Here is an 11018-nt window from a genome sequence, read left to right as displayed (position 1 = left end):
CAGCACCACTCGCCGCAGTTAGATTTAGGATTTCTTCTACCGGCCGGCTTTTCCGGTCATCAAAGTGGGCGATGAGCAGGTGCAGCTCAAATGGGGGAGAGATGAGAGGGCCACGACTAAAATATAATTCTTATATATTGGTATTTTTACTTGTACGGTAATACTGACAGAAGTTTTTCAATAATTCTAAAGAAAGTAAAACATAGTTCAAGAATCATAATATACGTCCTTACCTATTTTATATTATTATATTTTAGATATTTTTGCTAAAACTAAAAATTGACACATATGCTATATTGCACAAAAAAATGGTTAACTTAATCGTCAACCGACCATGGGCCTTTAAATCATATTTAAGGGGCTATTAGCTCACTATTTGATTCAAATATTAATAATAATTATAATCTAATTCTACCGGGCATTAGAAATTTGTAAATTACAAATTCTAATGTTATGTGTGTTTATTTTTGTAATTTTTTGTCAAGAAGCCTGCATCCCCTCCTTCAACCGCAAAACAAACAACTTACTCAATCGCCTGCCATCACCGTTCCTTTATCCCAACTCTCAAGTAATGGGACTTTAATAAACTTTTAAAATATATAGCTAAAAGTATCTTGAGGCCACTAACATATAGGTATGTAATAAAGTATATGCAATAGCATATTATCCGATAAACTTAAAACTGCAATAGTAATTCCATTATATAAGAATGGAGATAAACATAAAGTTAATAATATTATAGACCAATCTTTGTTATGTAATTTTTCAAAAATATTAGGAAAGATTATAAAAAATATCTGGTCACTTCCCAGTCTGCCATTTGCATGTTTCTCCGTACGAAATTTACCCGTCCATATTATATTTATAATATTTAGTAAGAATAATAAAATTAATTAAAAAACAAGCATTTTATTGTTCTGTTTTTTTAGTTCTGAAATATTCAATCTATACCTAGATCATGTTAATATAATAATTAATAGTATGTGTAATATAATTAATTTTAAAAAGATACAAAAAAATACAAAAAATTACCATAAAATATTTTAATGTTGTATTTTTAAATTATGAGCGATTCAAATTAAGTACTCATCTAGATCACGTTCATCATATACAGACATAATATTTTCTATACGCCTAGCAACATCTCGATATTTTTTCTATTTTGCTCGAGGTTCCTATCCATCAATAAATTCATTAATTTTAACTACAGTTAAATGATGTTATTTTTTAAGAATCTCAATAAGGCACCATATAGTAGGATGAGACAGATTAGAATATAGACGGTGAAATGTCGTACGGGTAAACGTATTGGACGGGGAAATGGTAGACGGGGAAGTGTCCATGAATCTAAAAAACTGCTAAATAAACTACTTAGAAGCAAACAAGTTATTATCAAAAAATCAGTTTGGTTTCCCACCTGGCATAGGTATACCGAAGAGGCTCTTTATAGTGCCACTAGCTTTACTTATAATGCACTAGATAAGGGAAAGAAAACTTTGGCAATTTCTCTTGATCTTGCTAAAGTGTTCGACATGGTAAATCATTAGGAACTAATTAGAATTCTACCTAGTTTTGGTATGAAAATCAGTAGTATAAAATGGTTTACAAGTTATTTATTTAAAAGTAATCAAATATTTATGATAAATTGTGTTTTAAATGAGGAAAAGAAATAATATGTGGAGTACCTCAGGGCAGTGTACTTGGACCGATCTTTTTTATATTATACATAAATAGTATATGCAATCTAAAAATTGATGGGAAAATAATTACATATGCAGATGACACATGTTTGCTTTTTCTGGCCCCACTTGGGATTATACCAAAAGTCAGAAAATGAATTGACAAGAATTGTCAATCATTTAAGTTCAAAAAAACTATTATTAAATATTAAAAAAAACTCGTTTTTATGACTTTTACTATAAACAAAGAAAATGTACCTTCCGATTAAATCGTCATCCATTATTATAGGATCATTATAAATCAATTTCAAAAGTACCTTTTACACGATACCTGGGTATTACCTATGATGAAAACTTAAGGTAGAGTGTACATATAGATAATATACTTAATCGTTTAAGAATATCAGTGTATAAATTTTGTAAGCTTAAAAATATTTTTCCTATTAACATTGTATGTAATATTTATTTATCAATTTATCATTATACCAAGCAGTCTTTCAATATGGCATACGAGTATGGAGAGATCTTACCCAAAAAAGCTATTAAACCACTACAACTACAACAAAATAAAATTATTAGAATATGTCTAAATAAATACAGTTTAGAAGGATCTACGTCTAAAAATTATAAAGTATTCAACATTTTGCCTATTAGCTCACTGTATAAGAAAATTGCAATGGGTAATAAAAAATATGGAAAATTGGTATAATATAGATAAATCTAAACAAACTAGGGAAATTAGGGCATATGATGCTAAAATTAACTATACGTTTACTTCTTTTAGTCAAAAATGTGTGGATTATTTCGGTCCGAAATTTTATAACTCTCTAGATTTAGATATTAAAAAAAAAAATAATCGAAAAACTTAAGTATGCAAAAAATATTATTAAAAATTGGTCAATATTAAATATTGAATAAAATGTATATAATTTATATTATAATATCATTGCTTAATATTAATTATTATATTTTGTTCTAGCCTAAACTTTATTTCAGTTAACTTGTATAACTTGTATGATTTGATGTAATTACTATAAACGTGTTTATCCTGTTATCATTAGCAATCTGTATATTATTAATAAGTAATAAGTAATATTAACACCCAGTGGCGTATTTACGGGGGGGGATCAAGGGGATCAATCGATCAATTCATCGAGACATAAACTTATCAGTGGAAGAAGTTATAGATGAATTATCAAAAAAAGCAAGAAAATTAGATTTTGTATTGTAATAACTAACAAGTATTTGATTTTGGTTTAATAAAACATTTAATCTCAAGTAATGTGTTGTGTATTATAATTTTGGCAAACATAGAAAGTATATTTAATATTAATAAGCTTTTATAATTCCTGGAAACTTGGGGGGGTGAGGGGGGCGTAGCCCCCCTCAAGTTAGTGATAACGGTAAAAAGTCATATCCCCCCCCATGACAAAAACCTAAATACGCCACTGTTAACACCCTACCTTCATCACAAGCTATGCTTAAAAAAGATAAGTATAAATTTAAGAGATACTGTAGTGTTGTATTTATAATGTGTACAATCAATCTTTTATTTAAATAATAAAAAAAATTGTCGCTTTTTCTGATCGCTGGTGTACGATTTTCATTTTCACAAACTCGCTATTTACTCACACAAACCCAAAATTACAATTGGCGTTCTCGAATTTTTTAAAGATTTTTATACATTGTTGACTGTTCTCAGACTACCTTGTATTTACCTGCAAGTGCTTTAATTAGCTAGCTATAGGTATAGGTATTTAATCCACTTTTTTTTGGGGGTCGGGTGGCATTTGTTAATATCTAACCTGACTTATAGGTAATAGTCTCAAAAAGGTATGGGAACCACTGCTTTATTCTTAATCAACTTAACTTGTAGATATGAAAAATTAAAAATCATGCCGAAAAAATATATTCAAAATATGAATATTAATTTTAATTATGAGAAATTGAAAAAATCCTCAGGGTAAGAAGGATATGATCGTCAACCACCTCCGTGAGCACACCCCTGTAACTTGACATGTGTATGACACGACGATGACAAACACATGCATCTGCAGATAATATTATTATTTAAACACACGCGCCAGGTGTTTATGACTTGACGTTTCAGCCAAATCAGATTGGATATACCTATATTTTTAATTTTTATATCGTGCACATGCACATGAAGATAAAATCACAAAGACAAAGACCATTGTGACCCGTTCCATCACCGCGTAATGATTTGCCCACATTATTATAATATTCTACTCCGTGCAATCGTTCTGACCGGTTGGAGCCTACCTATAAAACGTATTGCTACGTTGATACGTTGTATATTTTTATATACGCTGCTTCGTTCCAAATCCATTCCGATTATACGAAAATAATAATAAAAATACCATAAACTTATACTTATTAAACCTTCATTGTTTGAATTGCAAGTGCGCACTGTATAAACTATAAAAATCATTGTGGTGCGTCGTGGGTACAATGTAAAGACCTAAAATTAAATATTAATTGAAAACTCATTCAAATACAACAATAATGTGATATATATACTACTCATGTACCTAATACCTTTAGTGTAATAATTTATACGATGACCTACTATAAATTATAATACATTTCAAATTATCGAGTATGTGATGGTCTGTTAAGAACTGTGGGCGAAGAAGGATATAACGTCCATAAAAGCTTCTCGAGACTGTTTGTTTTCTAATGTGGAATGTTATTAGCCTTTGGGGGGATTACGGGATGTCTATATTTCACAGATATTCCTTTTTTAATACTGAAGGTACCAAGTTGTACGTTGGATTCCCAAACTGTAGGTCGCAATAATGTTTTTGTGGGTCACATTTATTATTTAATTTAATAATCTAAAATTAGGTACTTGCAAACATCCAAATAAAAAAAAATAAAAGATAAATTATATTATTATATGTACAAATTCAAAAAAATTTTATTTTTAATTTAATATTTACCATGTAACTAAATCTTATAGAATATACATTGATGTTCGGATTCAGTTTTATCATTGATCATTATAATCCATGACAATTACAAGATATATACCTATATGCATATGTCACCGTTACAGTTTTAACTATAAAAGTTTTCTCAAAAATAGTGATTACCCATGAAAAAAAATGTCATTATGAGATTGTTGATCGCAAAAATGTTAATATTTTCTGGTTATAGGTCTTACCGTGAAAATATTGGGAACCTCTGATCGAGGCTGATAGATTAAATCGGAATCTACAATTTAAATCTACAATAAATTTAAAATAATGTTAAATATTTTATATGTAATATACTAATATAAAAGTGTACTTATTGAAATAATTTATTAATAATATTTTTATTTATTTATTTCTAAACAGTTGAAATTATTTGTATGCCGAATTTAAAATTGGTCTCTATATAGTACAGTGAATCTTGCATATAACGATGACGTACGGGGAATAAAATATTTATAATATAGAAGAAAAATTTATTAAATACATAGAATAATATATTTGTAACAATAAAAGTCATAGTTTTCGAAAATAATTTATTGAACGGAAAATTTCGTTAAATAGAAGTTTCTATGTATTTAGTTTTAAAAATTGTAAACACTATTATAATGTACCTAGCATAACCGTCGTCCGTCCTAACCTATTGGTATTTGATACCACAACATACACACTTCACACACCTATATAATATAATAAATTGAAGTAAAAAAGTATCATTCAAGTATGAATAAGTATAAATCTGACTTTTTTCAAACTCAAAATTAAAATAATATAATACTCAGTGAGAAGTGAAAGAAACCGACCGTGAAAATAAATAATATATGCGCCACCAGTGCAAAGTGCCAAAATGAGGTAGGTACTTCAACTTTTAAGTACACGCCTTCAGTGTCAATTCTCGCTTTATTTTATTATTTTTGTAGTATGCTGAATATGTAAACTTGACATGTGTCTAGATAGTAAAAGTGAAGTCGAATGTATCGTATCTACATAAAAATTAAAGTACTATAGTAACATATTAAAATAGTATAATAAAAAGAAGGATTTAGATTGACTGATATTTTATCAATATTATTATTACTATTACTATACATCTTTGATTATGAGTGATCAACGATTTAAGGTAGGCGAATGTTAAGCGACGAGTGATTGAATTAACCGTTCAAAATTATTATAGCCAAAGTGTTTTTTTACACTACAGGAGGTCTTCAATATAAACAGAATCCAAACTAGCTATTAATCAAGTACTTTATGTCGTATGTTTTAGTAATAGTAAACCATATTTAAAACAACAAAAACAAATAATCTCTCATAAGTTTAAAAAAAATTCAATATATCATTCTTATTTAGTAATTTAATATATAATATTTATAGGTTTAATGTCTATTTAGTAAAATCTACTTATACTTTAAAGTATAATATTATATATGTATACATAAATATAGAAGTACACAGTAACAGTAGGTAATAGGTACATTTATTAGGTAAGTAAGTAAATCTAAATGTTCTAAATCATTATAACAAATTATTAAAATATCATAATATTATAATTTATAGGCATTAATATTTATAAATTTCAATATTGACATATTATAATTTTTTTTTAAAAACAATAAATAGAAACAAATAACAAATAATGGTACGAATCAAATATACCCTATGTATAGACATAGACTATAGGTAAATAATTAAAAATGTATAATATATATATAGATTATATACAATTGTGTACTTTATAATGTATATAATATATATTGTGTATAATATTTATGTATCGTTCAAATTATTAATAATCAATAACCATTAGTTAATATACCTACATAATAGTCAGTAGTCAGTAACACATTTAAGTCTTGACATAGGTACTTATATAATATATATTTATAATTATAAATATTAATTTGGGATTTGTCAACCAACAGCCATAAAAATATAGTTGTATTATAGTAGGTACTAAATATTAATAGTAATATGATGACAATTTAATATTTAGTCATGAATTCTGATTTGATAAATGTATTTGAAATTTTAGTAGGTATATATAGCTGAATTTAACATATCTCTAAGTGTAGCTAAAAACCAACCTAACTCAGAAATTATAGTTATCAGTAGGGTTCGGAAGTTATAGGAGCAAAAAAAGGCAAAATATGCATGCAAATATACAAGAAAAAATTATAAAATATGCATGAAAAAATGTGAAATATGTCAAAAAAATTTATTTATTTACCTATTAAAAGTGTGTTACTTATTTATTAATATACATGAAAAAAATTCTAAATACATCTATTTAAAAAAATGTTATTATTTAAAACTCTTATTATATACAAAAAATTAAAAATATGGTGCGTTACCGATTGGCGTATGAGATTTTATTGAACTGAAAAATAGTTAAATAAATATATTTTCATTATTTATGAAATACCAAATAAATATATCATGTTGAATAATACCTGTTAAGTTGTTTTTCGCTTTACTAGCGTTGTGTTATGTAACATTATTTAAAATAAATTGGTTAAGAATGAAAAAAAAAATTAATTTTTGTAGAAAATATTAAATATGCATAGAAATATGCGAAAATCAATGAAAATCTACGAAATATGCACTTTTGCTCTAAAATTATCGAAATATGCAAAATATGCATTTTTAATTTTCAATTTTTAAACTCAACATTGTATAGCTCAGATTTCTAGCTTGGTCTGCTATCATTTGAAAGCATACAGAACAATATAAAACTCCTATAACTTCCGAAGCCTAGTTATCAGTTCTACAAAACTTTAATATTATACACCCGGCTGTTGTATACTTTTTGGCACTTAATAAAATATTACCTATAGCCACCAAGGTATACAAATTACCTACTAATTGAATAGGTATTTAAAATTAAATTCGTATTTTGATAATTTTATATTAAATGTTAGTATAAATAAATATTATTTAATTACAAAAACCCAACTGGTTACACATAACTATTATTCGTTTCCAATTTGAAAATCATTATAAGTTGTCAAGTACACCAACTTTTTTTAAATAGTTTTTTTTTTTTATTATCGACGACGCTGCCGGAACTGCTTGCGCATTACGTCAACAAAATAGTTTTTTACTCTGAGTATTCGAGTATTGATATATTATTTTCCATCATCACCTTTTGGATCAGTAATAAATATAGGATGTCTCTAGTAGCAACATTTAATCTAGTTGATACTATAGGACAACAAAGGTAAAACAATCCTTATAATATAAATAATCATAAAAATAAATCAATAGTTATTAAAAAGAAGATTATTTCTAAACCAGTTTTCTGTCAAAATTATTGTATTGCTGTTATTCAAAAATGAATAATTATGGATTTATTCTTCAGCACATATTTTATAATTTATATTTAAGTTTTCTAGACATGATAACATTTTCGAAATATTTCAGCCCTTTCTGTGTTATTTATAGATACATTTGAAATGTTGGTATTTTTTCGTTTTGTTAAAAGTGTGATGAAATTTTTGTTTGTTTATTAAAAAAAACTTGAATTATAATAATTATTTGTAATACAAAATAAATTATTTCTACAACTATTTTTATAATTATTGTTTATTATACGTAGATACTAGATATATAATAAAATATCCTTAGAAATATATAAGTTGACAAATTAGCGGCTTCGCAAAATCATTTTTCAAATGCAATTTGTGAATTTAAATTTAATACATCCAATAATGTATTATTAATGTGATTTACTCAAAGATAAGATACAATAAATATTTATCAACTATACAGCAGAGCGACTTCTCGGTTTTTTTTTTCATCAATCATTGAATACCTTCCGTATAGAAATTCTCATTTATCGTTTTTGGTAAACGTCAAGCTAATTGAACAGTCATGAAAAAACTGTTCGTTAATTTCTCGGTTTTTTGTTCATCAAATGATTTTAACTTGTCATATTTAATATTTTAACTATGATAAAATATTAAGATATTTTTGTCACACATACATAAATAACATAAAAAAAATATTTTAAAGAAAGTTAAATAAACAAATTTAAACTATGCTTTTCAGTGCTTCATAAATCACTTATTATTTGAAACATTATAATAATATACAATATACTCCAAATATTAAAAACAAATAACTATCTACCAACAATATGAACGTAAAAAAAATAAATTAAAGTTGTATTCATTAATGGCCTAACATAAATATTACATAGGTACGTTCTACATGCCAATTTAACAATATATATACATAATTAATATTTTGGTAGGTATAATATTGTAGTTATAATAAAAATCTTCAATTAATATAATCGTATTTCCAAACAATAGAAAATTGGATACGACGAAACTACTTTACACAGCTAATACACGCACATATTATGTTGTATAGGTATTGCCTGTATAAGATTAGCATATTTTTTTAAATATTTCGCGGACTATATACCGTATTATAGTATATAAGGTAATATTAACAGTTATCAACATTATTTATAAGATATTATTCAACATTCATTATTTGTTAAAAAAGCGAAATTACATTGCCAACACAAAATACAATTGGCAAATGAAAACAACTTTTTTAAATGAGACACTGAATATTTTCACGGCCAAAATCACTTACCTACTAATCCACCCCCTTCGAGATTTAATTAGTATAGAAACTAAAGTGTTTCAGTGTTTAGTGTTTAATATTATATAGGTATTATAAAATTATTTATTTTTAAAAACCATGCTGCAACAATCTAGTGAAAATACTGTATATATATTTATTTGATATTCTAAAATATAACGTAGAAACACAATGTAGCAATCTTGCTTAAATTGCATTTTATTTGTGAGCATAAACGTTTTAGGCGTGCCCGCGTCATATCGGTGGTGGCGGCCGGATGGAACATTAATAACTTACCAAACGGCGAACTCAAGCGATGAAAAAAATATAATCATATATAGGTACATAAGTACTATGGTAGGGCACATGGAACATATATTATATAGTAAAGATGTCTATTTAAATTTTTACGTACAAGTTTAAAGTATTAAGATTAGTTTTCATTTCCGTTGTTTTTTATACGTTTACTGTAGGTATCTAAATATATGTACACAAGAACACATCATAATATACGATAAGTATAATATATCGCACCTTTTGTGCGTGTATGTGTGTGTATTAATATTAGTTGTTAAAACTATAATAATATACTAAAGTAATTCAATTATTATGCTCTAAATAATATTAAAAATGAATAGAGCATACAAACAATTTGGAAACAATTCAAAAAGAACACTGAAGTTAAATAATAGATTTGTTTAGAAACAATATTTCAATAAATGTATGGCTGAAGGTTAAAAATGTAATACTTTCTACATCGCATACACACTACGCCTAAACACCTTATGGCTTATTACATTATATATATTATGTACATATTACACAAATATTATACCTTTTATTTGTATTATTCATTCATAAATACTTTATTACAGAAATTATAATTTGGTAAGCAAGATACTTTAAATAAATGGTGTCTAGAAAAATAATTATTTTGATTTTCGCCTACTTCCTACGCAACAAATTCTTGCCCACGCCACAAATTTGATTTATAATAATATGTCTAATGTCTATATACGCATTAATACACATAACAAATAATGCAAGGATTCAAAATGTTAATTATCCTATAGTCTTAGATTTTGTATGCTATTTAATTAAAATATGGATACCTGTAGAAAAATAAATTAATATTAGAAATTTAAATGTTGATAACTCTTCTTTCTCGTTATAATATTATTACGATATTATTAAGTAAGTAAATGTATACATTTTCAACATATATCGGAGTATCCAAAAATGCAATAGATAATTCACTAATTGTTTATAGTTGTGTACTTGTGTAGATACTGTTTAAGTGTATAGTGTATTGTATTAGTGTTAATAAAGAAACATTGTTTAAAAATTAGGTTATGTAAAAAAAAATCTGATAACTCATTACCTAGTGTTATGTGATTTATAAACAAGGTATATAGGTATTGCGGACACATGTCACCTTGATGCTGAGTGGTGTTTATTATTTTTAATATACGAGTAAACTCATATAGTCATGCGTAAATTTTAATCACAACTACAACTATAGAATAAATAAGCGGCCTATTTTTTTACAATCAACCAAATAAATGTTGAACAGTTAAAACTAGGTATTAATGGACATTGTATGATACAAAGGTTATGGTCTATATTGTTACCATCACAGTGGGCAGTAGCTATAATGCCTATATACTAATCTAATTCATAATTTTTATTAGGTTCCAATTTGTTGTTAACAAGGTATAATTGCATCAAGTATTAATTATTGAATTATCTAATA

The sequence above is a fragment of the Diuraphis noxia genome, unplaced genomic scaffold (assembly GCF_037042655.1).
Source record: "Diuraphis noxia isolate RWA-SAM2 unplaced genomic scaffold, SU_Dnox_SAM2 contig0004, whole genome shotgun sequence".
Classification (NCBI taxonomy): Eukaryota; Metazoa; Arthropoda; class Insecta; order Hemiptera; family Aphididae; genus Diuraphis; species Diuraphis noxia.
This window is presented reverse-complemented; position numbering follows the sequence as displayed.